General features: G+C 39.2%; 1 non-coding gene across 1 annotated transcript; it reads right to left on the bottom strand.

The window, feature by feature from the left end:
• Positions 1-684: 684 nt before the first annotated feature.
• On the bottom strand, positions 685-757 carry TRNAS-AGA (transfer RNA serine (anticodon AGA)). Its single transcript has one exon. It is a non-coding gene; the product is annotated as a tRNA-Ser (tRNA).
• Positions 758-13,078: the final 12,321 nt, after the last annotated feature.

Below are 13,078 nucleotides of genomic sequence, written 5' to 3'. Positions count from 1 at the left end.
GGGATTTCTTTGGAAGGAATGATGCTAAAGCTGAAACTCCAGTACTTTGGCCACCTCATGTGAAGAGTTTGACTCATTGGAAAAGACTCTGATGCTGGGAGGGATTGGGGGCAGGGGGAGAAGAGGACGACAGAGGATGAGATGGCTGGATGGCATCACTGACTCAATGGACGTGAGTCTGAGTGAACTCTGGGAGTTTGTGATGGACAGGGAGGCCTGGCGTGCTGCAATTCATGGGGTCGCAAAGAGTCGGACACGACTGAGCGACTGAACTGACTGATTTCAAGCAAATGAATACATTTTTTATGAAGTCATTCATTCAAAAATATTTATTATGACAAACCACTGTCTGCAAAGTATTCTTGAAGACACTAGGTTTGTAGGAATCAACAAGACAGAGAAATTCCTGCCCGTGTATTTATGGTCTAGCAAATTTATAATTAAGATATATTTAATATACAATTAAATATATTAAAATATATATTAAAATTTTAGTTTTGTGTATATAAAATGCACGGTACATTGGATTTTTCATCATTGTAGGAAAGTGAAAGTGAAAGTGAAGTTGCTCAGTCATGTCTGACTCTTTGCCACCCCATGGACTATAGCCCACCAGGCTCCTCCATCCATGGGATTTTCCAGGCAAAATACTGGAGTGGGTTGCCATTTCCTTCTCCAGGATGTCTTCCTGACTCAGGGATTGAACCTGGGTCTCCTGCATTCTAGGCAGACGCTTTACCATTTGAGCCACCAGGGAAGTCCCCATTGTAGGTAACAAGCATATAACTGTCCCATGGCATTTCATATAATACATTGGCCCTTGTTGGTGGATTGCATCAATGAAAAGAGATTTTAATACAAGATGCCACATATGGGGCTTGCCTTAGAACACTGGGTCTTAATGCTTTGCATTGTGTGCAAAACAAGGAATACTCTTTCACCAAGATTATCTGCTGCTAATTGGGATAATGAACACTACAAATATGATCCACTTTTTCATGTCAAAACAAAGAAAACAACATGATGTCAGAGATGTCAAAACACACAGACATTATTTATTTTAATTCTCCTCACATCTTTGGCTTGGTGAAATAGACTTTTATAAATAGTGGAACTGAATACAGTTAATTTACTTTTTTAATATAAATTTATTTATTTTAATTGGAGGCTAATTACTTTACAATATTGTATTGGTTTTGCCATACACCAACATGCATCCACCATGGGTGTACATGTGTTCCCCATCTTGAACCCCCTTCCCACCTCCCTCCCTATACCATCCCTCTGGGTCATCCCAGTGCACCAGCCCCAAGCATCCTGTATCCTGCATCAAACCTGCACTGGCGATTCGTTTCACATATGATATTATACATGTTTCAATGCCATTCTCCCAAATCATCCCACCCTCTCCCTCTCCCACAGAGTCCAAAAGACTGTTCTATACATCTGTGTCTCTTTTGCTGTCTCACATTCAGGGTTATCATTACCATCTTTCTAAATTCCATATATATATGTTAGTACATTGTATTGCTGTTTTTCTTTCTGGCTTACTTCACTCTGTGTAAAAGGCTCCAGTTTCATCCACCTCATTAGAACTGATTCAAATGTATTCTTTTTAATGGCTGAGTAATACTCCATTGTGTATATGTACCACAGCTTTCTTATCCATTCGTCTGCTGATGGACATCGAGGTTGCTTCCATGTCCTGGCTATTATAAACAGTGCTGTGATGAACATTGGGGTACACGTGTCTCTTTCAGTTCTGGTTTCCTCAGTGTGTATGCCCTGAGTAGTGGCATTCCTGGGTCGTATGGCAGATCTATTTCCAGTTTTTTAAGGAATCTCCACACTGTTCTCCATGGTGACTGTACCAGTTTGCATTCCCACCAACAGTGTAGGAGGGTTCCCTTTTCTCCACACCCTCTCCAGCATTTATTGCTTGTAGACTTTTGGATAGCAGCCATTCTGACTAGTGTGAAATGGTACCTCACTGTGGTTTTGATTTGCATTTCTCTGATAATGAGTGATGTTGAGCATCTTTTCATGTGTTTGTTAGCCATGTGTATGTCTTCTTTGGAGAAATGTCTGTTTAGTTCTTTGGCTCATTTTTTGATTGGGTCGTTTATTTTTCTGGAATTAAGCTGCAGGAGTTGCTTGTATATTTTTATAGACTCCCTTTCTCCACAAGGACTTCCCTGGTGGCTCAGATGGTAAAGCGTCTGTCTACAGTGTGAGAGACCTGGGTTCAATCCCTGGGTTGGGAAGATTCCCTGGAAAAGGAAATGGCAACCCACTCCAGTACTCTTGCCTTGAAAATCCCATGGACGGAGGAGCTTGGTGCAGGCTGCTATCCATGGGGTCGCAAAGAGTCAGGCATGACTGAGCGACTTCACTTTTTTTCTTCACAAACATAGTCAAGGTGTGTTTGGAAGTGAGGGGCAGATGATAATACAGGAAAGTATTGGCAAAGTTGGCCTGCTAGCATTTCAGGCATCAGTCTCGATTAGCATTTCCATGTAATTCTATGCACACATCTAGGTATGAATCTCTCTCTGAGGCTATATTCAGAAATGACTTACTATATGCCAGGAAGTACACAATTCTCCTATGTAACCTACACAAAAATCAATTTTCATTAACAAGAGCCTTGGTGTGCAATAGGGAGTGAGAAGTTGCTATATGGAAAGATTTTTCTCTTATTTATTTTTAAGAGAGAACAAGAAGGAAGAAACATCACCAGCATGACTAAATGGAGAAGCAGCCAGACAAAAATGTCTTACTATTTTTTTTTCTTTTTTCAAAAAAGATGGATGAAAACACTGAAGCAGCCCTTAGGCAGATTATTCAAGCAGATCCTGACAGTGGCAAGCACTTGGGGGTTAATCTTTACAAAGAATAAATTGGTTTTGAACAATTTCTCCAATGTTCTGTATTAAGATCAGACATTCTTTTTTTTTTTTTTTTTTAATATCAGCCGTACTTGTCATTTTTTTCTCTACTTGTTTTTGGAAATAGAGAAATACTCACAGATCCCAAAGCAGAGGACTTTTCTGTGTTTTGGAATCATTTGGCTGCCCCTACTAGGCTGCTGAAGGAAAACTTGTTGAACAAACACTGATATGCTTTTTGTCTATTTCATCAACTCATCAAACAACACATTTTCCATTAGAAATCTTCTCCTATATCAACTCCCTTCTGAAAAATTTGAAGAAGACCCTTCATTTTTTAGGATCCTGCTTACTGTTTATCATTGCTACTTTAAAAAAAACTCCTATATTTCAATCTCTTTCAGTGTCCCAGTTCAGGGTGTATTCTACATGTCTTCAGTGTATACTGTATAGATTATAACCTAATTTCAAATTAGACTTAATCAGAAAATTAGCCGGTTTATTTCAACATATGATAAAGATGTTTAAATAGTGCTGACTGACACAGTATGCATGTAAATAATACCTGTTGATAAAAAGCTGCACTTGACAAAAATAAATTCACAATATTATTGCTAAGTCTGAATTATTCAAAATCACTAGTAATATGCCAGATATTTCTGAGCACTGATACCAAGAGAAGTTTCTCTGCTTGTTATACTATATGCTACATTAGTAATTACAAGGCCACAAATACCATTTAAAGTAGAGAAAATGGCAACGTTACTCATACATGCCTCTGAAATAGACTGCTGCAGTCTGTTTGCTGTGTGTGCTGCAGTCCATGAGGTCACAAAAAGTCGGATATGACTGAAAGACTGAACTGATTGGCTGACTGAAATAGACATGGGTTTTCTTCTTCAATAGATTTTACCTTCTAAGCTATGATTTGCTTAAGGGATTATTAATTTTACTCACTGGAACAAAGTAGCATTTGCTTTCCCATTCATTAATTCACTGACCTTTTATTAGGCCCCTATTCTGTGTGAAGGTCTTTCACAGGTAGTGAGAATACAGGTTGGTGCAAAAGTAATTGTGGTTTCAGACTGTGAATTTTAAAATCATTATAACTAGGCTCAAGCACATTTTTATTAATCAAAATAGGAACTATTGCAATCAACACATTTTTGCCAATGAGAAATAAGTTTATTCCTGTAGTGTAAAAATCCTTGCTTCAGGGTTTGAGGAACTCTTAAAAAGCATTTTCTGCCTCTTGCTGGTTGTGGAAGCATTTTCCCTGCAATAAGTTGTCAAGATGCTTGATGAAGTGGTAATCTGTTGGCAGGAGATCAGGTGAATATGCTGGATGAGGCAAAACTTCGTAGACCAATTCTTTCAGCTGTTGAAGCATTGGGTTGGTTGTGTGATGTGCAGTTGGGCATTGTCATGGAGAAGAATTGGGCCCTTTCTGCTGACCAATGCCAGCTACAGGCATTGCAGTTTTCAGTGCATCTCATCAAATTGCTGAGCATACTTCTCAGATGTAATGGTTTCACTGGGATTCAGGAAGCTGTAGTCAATTGGACCAGCAGCAAACCACCAAACAGTGACCATGACCAATTTTTGGTGCAAGTTTGACTTTGGGAAGTGCTTTGGAGCATCTGCTCAGTCCAACCCCTGAGCTGGTCATCACCAATTGTCATATAAAGTCCACTGTTAGTTGCATGTCACAATCCGATTGAGAAACGGTTTGTTGTTGTTGCATAGAATAAGACGACACTTCAAAATGATGATTTTTTTTTTGATTTGCAGTCAGCTCATGAGGCACCCAGTTATTAAATTTTTTCACCTTTTCAATTTCTTCAATTGCTAAAAGACCATAGAATGGTCGACATTGAGTTCTTTGGCAACTTCTCATTTAGTTGTAAGAGAATTAGCTTGGACGATGGCTCTCAATTGGTTGTTGTCAACTTCTGATGGCCGGCCTCTGTGCTCCTCATCTTCAAGGCTCTCATCTCCTTTGCAAAACTTCTTGAACCACCACTGCACTGTTCGTTTTTTCATTAGCAGTTCCTGGGCTAAATGTGTTGTTAACATTGCAAGTTGTCTCTGCTGCTTTATTACCCATTTTGAACTCAAATTTGCTTTTTGTCTAACATCATTTCCCTAGTCTAAAATAAATATAAAATAAACACCAAGTACTCTCATTAGCAAAAAAACATAGAGTGAGACATGAACATTTGTATAATAATGTATAATAATGTATAACATTTATTTAAGAATGTATTCCAATACCAAATGGCAGTTCAACAATGTAAAACCACAACTACTTTTGCACCAATAATAATATGAATAAAACTGCCTCTACACTCATAATGATAACATTCTAGTTGTAGTGACAGAAACAAAAATAAATAATAACAAAACAATGTGATAAGTGATAAAAGAAAGAGGATTATTTCTGCTACCATGGGTGGGAATTGAGAAGATTCTTCAGAGGACAAATTATATGAACTCTGCATTAAAAAATAAATACACTTGCTATGTTGAAAAATAAGTTTAAAATGATATGAAAGTTATTTCAAGCAGAGGGAATAAAACTCTCTTAACAATGGAAGCTGCTGGAAGAACCTACCATGAAATATTTCTCTTAGGGAATGTGCAAGCAAATATTTGAATCTTGAAGTGTGTGTGTGTGTGTTTGTGTATCCACATGCATGCTGCATTTGTGACTCTTTGTGAATAAGTAGTAATAAGCCTATTTGATATGTTCTATGTCATAGAAGTATCCAAGTTCTTTCTTTTATACTGAATTTATATCCACATATAAAGAAAGAAACGCTATCACACGTACTTGCTTTTTAGGTTAAGAGAAGCAGTTAACAAAGGTCCTCTTAGATATTGTAGAGATAGACTAATGATTATTTATAAATGGACATAATAGAAAACCATTCACATTGATGTCATTTACTTTTAAAAATAACCTAATGACTCATTATTTTCTAAAGTGTTGAAAAAGTGAAAAATAATTCATATTTTATTAATTTATTTATTTTAGTTGGAGGCTAATTACTTTAAAATATTGTAGTGATTTTTGCCATACATTGACATGAATTAGCCATGCGTGTACATGTGTTCCACATTCTGAACCCCCTCCCACTTCCTTCCCTATCTGATCCCTCAGGGTCATCCCAGTACAGTGGCTCTGAGCTCCCTGTCTCATGCACTGAATCTGGACTGGTGACCTATTTCACATATGGTAATATACATGCTTCAGTGCTATTCTCTCAAATTATCCCACCCTCGCCTTCTCCCACAGAGTCCAAAAGTCTATTCTTTACATCTATGTCTCTTTTGCTGTCTTGCATACAGGGTCATCGTTACCATCTTTCTAAATTCCATATATATGCATTAATATATTGTATTGGTGTTTTTCTTTCTGACTTACTTCACTCTGTATAACAGGCTCCAGTTTTATCCACCTCATTAGAATTGATTCAAATTCATTCTTTTTAATGGCTGAGTAATACTCCATTGTGTGTATGTACCACAGCTTTCTTATCCACTTGTCTGCTGATGGACATCAGGGTGCTTCCGTGTCCTACCTATTATAAACATTGCTGCGATGAACATTGGGATACACGTGTCTCTTTCAATTCTGGTTTCCTCAGTGTGTATGCCCAGCAGTGGGATTGCTGGATCATAAGGCAGTTCTATTTCCAGTTTTTTAAGGAATCTCCACACTGTTCTCCATAGTGGCTGTACTAGTTTGCATTCCCACCAACAGTGTAGGAGGATTCCCTTTTCTCCACACCCTCTCCAGCATTTAACATTCATATCTTTAACAAAACTCTGAGATTCGGGTTCAGTTCAGTTCAGTATAGTCGCTCAGTCATGTCTGACTCTTTGCGACTCCATGAATCACAGCAAGCCAGGCCTCCCTGTCCATCACCAACTCCAGGAGTTCACTCAAACTCATGTCCATCAAGTCGGTGATGCCATCCAGCCATCTCATCCTCTGTCGTCCCCTTCTCCTCCTGCCCCCAATCCCTCCAGGTATCAGGGTCTTTTCCAATGAGTCAAATCTTCGCATGAGGTGGCCAAAGTATTGGAGTTTCAGCTTCAGCATCAGTCCTTCCAATGAACTCCCAGGACTGATCTCCTTTAGGATGGACTGGTTGGATCTCCTTGCAGTCCAAGGGACTCTCAAGAGTCTTCTCCAACACCACAGTTCAAAAGCATCAATTCTTCAGTGCTCAGCTTTCTTCACAGTCCAACTCTCACATCCATACATGACCACAGGAAAAACCATAGCCTTGACTAGACGGACCTTTGTTGGCAAAGTAATGTCTCTGCTTTTCAATATGCTATCTGGGTTGGTCATAACTTTCCTTCCAAGGAGTAAGCATGTTTTAATTTCATGGCTGCAATTACCATCTGCAGTGACTTTGGAGCCCAGAAAATAGTCTGACGCTGTTTCCACTGTTTCCCCATCTATTTCCCATGAAGTGATGGGCCAGATGCCATGATCTTAGTTTTCTGAATGTTGAGTTTTAAGCCAACTTTTTCACTTTCCTCTTTCACTTTCATCAAGAGGCTTTTTAGTTCTTCTTCTCTTTCTGCCATAAGGGTGGTGTCATCTGCAAATCTGAGGTTATTGATATTTCTCCTGGCAATCTTGATTCCAACTTGTGCTTCTTCCAGCCCAGCATTTCTCATGATGTACTCTGCATATAAGTTAAATAAGCAGGGTGACAATATACAGCCTTGACAAACTCCTTTTCCTATTTGGAACCAGTCTGTTGTTCCATGTCCAGTTCTAACTGTTGCTTCCTGACCTGCATACAAATTTCTCAAGCGGCAGGTCAGGTGGTCTGGTATTCCCACCTCTTTCAGAATTTTCCACAGTTTATTGTGATCTACACAGTCAGAGGCTTTGGCATAATCAATAAATCAGAAATAGATGTTTTTTCTGGAACTCTGTTGCTTTTTCGATGATCCAGTGGATGTTGGCAATTTGATCTCTGGTTCCTCTGCCTTTCTAAAACCAGCTTGAACATCTGGAAGTTCACGGTTCATGTATTGCTGAATCATGGCTTGGAGAACTTTGAGCATTACTTTTCTAGCGTGTGAGATGAGTGCAATTGTGCGGTAGTTTGAGCATTCTTTGGCATTGCCTTTCTTTGGGATTGGAATGAAAACTGACCTTTTCCAGTCCTGTGGCCACTGCTGAGTTTTCCAGCAAACTCAATTGCTGGCATATTGAGTGCAGCACTTTCACAGCATCATCTTTCAGGATTTTAAGTAGCTCAACTGGAAATCCACCACCTCCACTAGCTTTGTTCATAGTGATGCTTTCTAAGGCCCACTTGACTTCACATTCCAGGATGTCTGGCTCTAGTTGAGTGACCACACCATCGTGATTATATGGGTCATGAAGCTCTTTTTTGTACAGTTCTTCTGTGTATTCTTGCCACCTCTTCTTAATATCTTCTGCTTCTGTTAGGTCCATACCATTTCTGTCCTTTATTGAGCCCATCTTTGCATGAAATGTTCCCTTGGTATCTCTAATTTTCTTGAAGAGATCTCTAGCCCATTCTGTTGTTTTCCTCTATTTCTTTGCATTGATCACTGAGGAAGGCTTTCTTATCTCTCCTTGCTATTCTTTGGAACTCTGCATTCGAATGCATATATCTTTCCTTTTCTCCTTTGCTTTTCTCTTCTTTTCACAGCTCTTTGTAAGGCCTCCTCAGACAGCCATTTTGCTTTTTTGCATTTCTTTTCCATGGGGATGATCTTGATCCCTGTCTCCTGTACAATGTCACAAACCTCTGTCCATAGTTCATCAGGCACTCTATCAGATCTAGTCCCTTAAATCTATTTCTCACTTTCACTGTGTAATCATCAGGGATTTGATTTAGATCATACCTGAATGGTCTAGTGGTATTCCCCACTTTCTTCAATTTAAGTCTGAATTTGGCAATAAGGAGTTCATCATCTGAGCCACAGTCAGTACGCGGTCTTATTTTCTCTGACTGTATAGAGCTTCTCCATCTTCGTCTGCAAAGAATATAATCAGTCTGATTTTGGTGTTGACCATCTGGTGATATCCATGTGTAGAGTCTTCTCTTGTGTTGTTGGAAGAGAGTGTTTGTTATGACCAGTGCATTCTCTTGGCAAAACTCTATTAGCCTTTGCCCTGCTTCATTCTGTATTCCAAGGCCAAATTTGCCTGTTACTCCAGGTGTTTCTTGACTTCCTACTTTTGCATTCCAGTCCCCTATAATGAAAAGAACATATCTTTTGCGCGTTAGTTCTAAAAGGTCTTGTAGGTCTTCATAGAACCGTTCAACTTCAGCTTCTTTAGTATTACTGGTTGGGACATAGGCTTGGATTACCGTGATATTGAATGGTTTGCCTTGGAAACGAACAGAGATCATTCTGTTGTTTTTGAGATTGCATCCAAGTACTGAGATTTGGGTTGGATATTTAAATTTTAAAATATCTTTTCTTATATGGACAATGGTAGGTGAGCTTCACAGATAGGAAGAATAATCCTTGCCTCGTTATGCCCATGTCTCCCCTAAAACACATGCCCTGTATTGAAGGGCAATATTTTGTACTTCCTAAACTATATCCTAAAAATTCAGGCCTATGACACTTGTTATGATGTCACTAATGTCCCACATTGATATTCTCTCTTCTTTTCACCCATGATTCCAACTGCTTGCAAGAGATGAGCCTAAATAATGCTTGCTCCTAAGTAAATTATTTGGAAATAGAACCCATAATGTGAGATTTACTATGATACTCTTAACTTTGTAGTGAATTGAAGTGTTTGTAGTGTCTGTAAAATTGACTGATAGTTTCTCATACTGCCAGCAGTTCTACAGAGAATAAGACTTTTATGTTCAGAAAACCAGCAAGGTCAAACAACTACAAAAGGTGGACTGGAAATGCCAGTTCTTATTTTGTAAAAATACTGAAAGCAGCTTACAAATGCTTTGCTTCAAGGAAGCAAATGTGTAAGGAGAAGGAGAATGCTGACAGAAAGTGAGGAAGACAAGGGAAAACAGATTCATGGGGCACTGGCTTGGAAAATAATAAATGCAAATTAGTTTAGATAATCTAGTTAATGGCTTTTAATATTTTATTTGGGGAATGAATGTGCTGTTTCATATGTCCCACTTTGGCAAATGAAAAAATAAACTACCATACATTAGGAAGCAAAAACTTAAGCCTACCATTGTCAAGTGGGGAGAAAATAATATTCTTTAAATCTGGTTGGTCCATTTCTTCATTCTCTAGAACTGAGACTAAATTGTCAAATTTGCATAAAGAAATACTTCATATGAGTATTGGAAAGAAAGTTCTTTCTCCTCCCACCATGTGTATTAATGATCAGAGTAAAGTTTTCTCCTCTGCATGTCTTTGACAGAGTACATAATTCTTTCTTATGAAAATGAAAGAGCTATATTTTGTTATGGGTTTATTCTCCCCATATAAATATATTCCCTATAATATCAAGGCACAGTATTAACATGTTGAACAATTATTTCATATAATCTTACTATGTATTCCAAAAAATGTTGGAGTTCATTTTCCTAAGTATGTCTTTTTGTAAATCATTCCCCACTTCCTCTCTCCAATTTTCAGGTCTTTAGGTTAAGTCATAACTCTTCCTTAGTAACCTTCTCATTCAGTCTTATCAGGTAGTCTCTAGTTACATGGCATGTTATAATTCCTGACAGACAAATTTGTCCACTTGCTTGCTTCTGATTCCCATGATATCCCAATAATTGCATTGTACATTAGCAAGTTTCTAGGCAGGCCTGTGGGGCTCCTCTACTGAGAGTCTTAATTAAACTTGTTCTAAATTAAAACAACCTTTGCTGAGACACTTGTCAGACCAGCTTTACAGGCTTTCCTGGGACACAGGAGGCAATGCCATGATCAGTGGAAGCAGGACAGGGATCAGGACCTAAGCAGTAAACTTGATGATTCACAGGGAGGTAATTTATTACACCAACTAGACCCACTAATATGATGGAGGAGAAGTAGGGATGCAGAGGTATAATGAAAGAAAGTAAAATATTGAGGCAAAGAAAAAAAGTGATGTAATTACATAGTGCTACTGTATGTCTCCCACACCTCTGAAAAATAGACCACCAAAATAAAAGGTACCACAGCTTTATTTTATAGTGCTAAGAAGATGGACCTGGTGGCTCAGACAGTAAAGAATCTGCCTGCAATGCAGGAGACCTGGGTTCAGTCCCTGGGTTGGGAAGATCCCCTGGAGGAAGGCATGGCAACCCACTCCAGTATTCTTGACTGAAGAGTCCCTATGGACAGAGAAGCCTGGCAGGCTACAGTCCCTGAGGTCACAAAGAGTCAGACACGACAGTGACTAAGCCCAGCCCAAGAAGATGGAACAACAGTTAAACGTCAGATCTTTTGATTTACTGAGGTTGGGGCTGGCCCTTGTCTTCCAAGCCTCATCCACATTAAAAAAAAAAAAAAAAAAGGAAGAAAAATTACCTCAGGACTTCTTACCACTTCATGATACCAGCTCATAATCAAACTATTCTTGTAACTCATTGACCTTGTGGGGTCTTCCTTCTTTACTTGACTCAGGAAAACTATTCTCAAGAAAGAAACGAATTAATCCAATTACACTAACATATAAATGAATGATGGGCTTCCCTGGTGACTCAGTTGGTAAAGAATCTGCCTGCAGTGCAGACCTGGGTTTGATCCCTGGGGTGGGAAGATCCTCTGGAGGAGAGCATGGTAACCCACTCCAATTTTCTTGCCTGGAGAATCCCAATGGACAAAAGAGGAATCTCTATGGACAAATATATATATACATATACATATATATATATACACACACACACACACATATACATATATATATATATACACACACATATATACACTTATATGTATATAAGTGTATATATGTATATACAGTTATCGGAGAAAGCAATGGCACCCCACTCCAGTACTCTTGCCTGGAAAATCCCATGGACAGAGGAGCCTGGTAGGCTGCAGTCCATGGGGTTGCTAAGAGTCGGACACGACTGAGCGACTTCATTTTCACTTTTCACTTTCATGCATTGGAGAAGGAAATGGCAACCCATTCCAGTGTTCTTGCCTGGAGAATCCCAGGGACGGGGGAGCCTGGTGGGCTGCTGTCTATGGGGTCGCACAGAGTCGGACACGACTGAAGCAACTTAGCAGCATAGTAGCAGTATATACACTTATATGCACACACACACACACACACACACACATACATATATATATTTTTTTTTTGTTATACACCTTAAACCAATACCATAATATGTTTTAGGTCTATCACATGTCAGTAAAACTGGGGGAAAAGGCTAGTTTTGAATCTGATGTGTGTATTGTGTGTGTGTTAGTCACTCAGTCGTGTCTAACTCTAGCAACCCCATGGGGTGCAGCCCGCCAGGCTCCTCCGTCCATGGGATTTTCCAGGCAAGAATACTGGAGTGAGTTGCCATTTCCTTCTCCAGGAGATCTTCCTGACCCAGGGATTGAACCCAGGTCTCCTGCATTGCAGGCAGACTCTTTACCATCTGAGCCACCAAGGAAAATCTTGGGCCGTCCACTGAATAATTGAATGGTCTTGGAAACTTTCTAAACATCTTTCCTTACCTATTAAATGAGCATAATAACTCCTTCCTTATTTTGAGTATTAATGATATAATGCATAGAACTCCCTTAGCTTTAAGCCTGGACCAGAGTAAACACTTAAAAAACATTAGCTATAAATAAGGCTCATTTGCAGGTTGGAAGTATTTCCTAGGCACAATTGTTAATAAAATATACAGCTTTATTGTGTTATCTGAAAGTAGTGTTCCTATAGAATATTTCATAAGCCAAAATGGTGTAAAGCAAAGAAGCAATCACCTTAGGGCACATCTTGCTAACAAACACACAAAGCAAATTGAGATAAGGTGCAGGTATAGACACTTCCCTGGGGCTCAGTGGTAAAGAATCTGCTGCCAAGCAGGAGACACAGGTTTGATCTCTATCCCTGAGTTGGAAAAGTCCCCTAAAGAATGAAATGGCAACCTACTAAAGTATTCTTGCCTGGGAAATTTCATAGACAGAGGAGCCTGGCAGGCTAAAGTCCATGAAATCACAAAGAGTTGAAAAGAGTTGGGCATGACTTATCAACT

The sequence above is a fragment of the Bos grunniens genome, chromosome X (assembly GCF_055505025.1).
Source record: "Bos grunniens cultivar Pamir isolate PY7600 chromosome X, Bosgru_T2T1.0, whole genome shotgun sequence".
Classification (NCBI taxonomy): Eukaryota; Metazoa; Chordata; class Mammalia; order Artiodactyla; family Bovidae; genus Bos; species Bos grunniens.
Note: the sequence above shows the minus strand (reverse complement) of the source record. Positions and strands in the feature narration are given on the sequence as shown.